Raw genomic sequence first — 2,296 nt, 5'->3', positions numbered from 1 at the left:
GCCAGGCGCGGTGGCTCACAACTTCCTAGCGCTCTGGGAGGCCAAGGCAGGTGGATTGCTTAAGCTCAGGAGTTCAAGACCAGCCTGAGCAAAAAAAGCAAGACTGCATCTCTACAAAAAATAGAAAAAAATGAGCCAAGAGGATCTCTTGAGCCCAAGAGTTGGAGGTTGCTGTGAGCTATGACACCATAGCACTCTACTCAAGGTGACAGCTTGAGACTCTGTCTCAAAAAAAGAAAGAAAGAAATAGAAAAGACAGTCAAAATATTTTTAATTTTATTTTTATTTATTTATTTTTTGAGACAGAGTCTGTCTATCATCTTGAGTAGAGTGCTGTGGTGTCATAGCCCACAACAACCTTCAACTCTTGGGCTTGAGCAATTCTCTTTCCTCAGCTTCCTGAATAGCTGGGACCATAGGGACTCACCACAATACCTAGCTAGTTTTTCTATTTTTAGTAGAGATGGGGGTCTTGCTTTTGCTCAGGCTGGTTTTGAACTCCTGAGCTCAAACAATCTACCTGCCTCATCCTGCCAGAGTGCTACGATTACAAGCATAAGCCACTGAGCCTGGCCTTAAAAAAATTTTTTTTTTTTTTGAGATGGAGTCTCACTCTGTTGCCCAGGCTTGAGTGCCATGGTGTCAGCCTAGCTGACAGCAACCCCAAACTTCTGAGTTCAAGTGATACTCTTGTCTTAGTCCCAAGTAGGTGGGACCTGAGGTGCCCATTAGGAGCTCACCTAATTTTTCTATTTTTAGTAGAGACAGAGTCTCGCTCTGCTTAGGCTGGTCTGCAGTTCCTGAGTTCAAGCCACCCTCTGCCTTAGCTTCCCAGAATGCTAAGATTAAAGGTGTGAGTCACTGGGCCTGGCCCAGTCAAAATTTTTTTTTTTTGCAGTTTCTGGCTGGGGCTGGGCTTGAACCCACCACCTCTGGCATATGGGGCCGGCGCCCTACCCCTCTGAGCCACAGGCACCGCCCCCAGTCAAAATATTTTTAACAATCTGCTAGAGGAATCAGAGAAGCAATAAGGAGGTACAAGATAATCCAATCACAATATGAAGAAGATGGAAATCCAGAGTTAAGTCAACTCTTATTCTGAGGGTGTCTGCCCATCCCAAGATAGAAAGCATCATTTAATATAAGCTAGGGAAATGAAGGGCTATGCCCTAAGAATAAACTAAACCTTTTGTGGACTACAGGCCAGCTTCTTTCTAATCACCTAGAAGACTGAGAAAAATCTCAATCCCTAAAATTTGATTGAGATATAACAAGGGAAGAAAAATAGGTAAAATAATTGGAAAGGAAGAAATAAAACTATTACTCTTTTTTTTGATTTTTTGGAGACAGAATCTCACTTTGTCACCCTTGGTAGAATACCGTGGCATCACAGTTCACAGCAACCTCAAACTCTTGGGCTCAAGCCATTCTCTTGCCTCAGCCTCCCAAGTATCTGGGACTACAGGCACCCACCACAACACCTAGCTATTTTTTGTTGCAGTTGTCATTGTTGTTTTAGCTGGCCAGGGCTGGGTTCAAACCCACCAACTTCCGTGTATGTGGCTGGCTTTGTAACCACTGTGCTACAGGCGCCAAGCCAAGGCTAATGTGTCACTCTACTGGGATCCAAAGTTAGTGATCCTCATCATTAACGTGATCACATTGGGGGTGGCACCTGTGGCTCAGTGAGTAGGGCGCCAGCCCTATATACTGAGGGTTGCAGGTTTGAATCCAGCCCAGGCCAAACTGCAACAACAAAAAAATAGCTGGGCATTGTGGGGGGCGCCTGTGGTCCCAGCTACTCAGGAGGCTGAGGCAGTAGAATTGCCTGAGCCCAAGAACTGGAGGTTGCTGTGAGCTGTGTGATGCCCCGTCACTCTACTGAGCAACAAAATGAAACTCTGTCTCTAAAAAAAAAAAAAAAAAAAAGTAGCAGGCAGGATTTAGTAACCTTGCTTTGTGGAACCTTATATTAGACATAAGATCAATACATAAAAATCAACTGAGTTTCTATATAACAAAAACAATTAAAAATGAGCATTTAGGCTCCGCACCTTGTGGCTCAAGCGGCTAGGGCGCCAGCCACATACACCTAAGGTGGCGGTTTGAATCCAGCCCAGACCCGCCAAACAACGACGGCTGCAACCAAAAAATAGCCAGGCGTTGTGGCGAGTGCCTGTAGTCCCAGCTACTTGAGAGGCGGTGGAAGCAGGAGACTCGCTTGAGCCCAGGAGTTGGAGGTTGCTGTGAGCAGTGAAGCCATAGCACTCTACCCAGGGGGACAGCTTGAGGCTCT

The 2,296-nt window shown here is 45.8% G+C and overlaps 1 protein-coding gene across 1 annotated transcript in view; it reads right to left on the bottom strand.

Annotated features, from left to right (window-relative positions):
* The window catches only part of ZCCHC10 (zinc finger CCHC-type containing 10), a 19,662-nt gene that overhangs the window by 5,801 nt on the left and 11,565 nt on the right, over positions 1-2,296 (bottom strand). The window lies entirely within an intron of this gene.

This window comes from Otolemur garnettii, unplaced genomic scaffold (genome assembly GCF_000181295.1).
Source record: "Otolemur garnettii isolate 467f Iridium unplaced genomic scaffold, OtoGar3 scaffold00003, whole genome shotgun sequence".
NCBI classification, from domain to species: Eukaryota; Metazoa; Chordata; class Mammalia; order Primates; family Galagidae; genus Otolemur; species Otolemur garnettii.
This window is presented reverse-complemented; position numbering and strand designations above follow the sequence as displayed.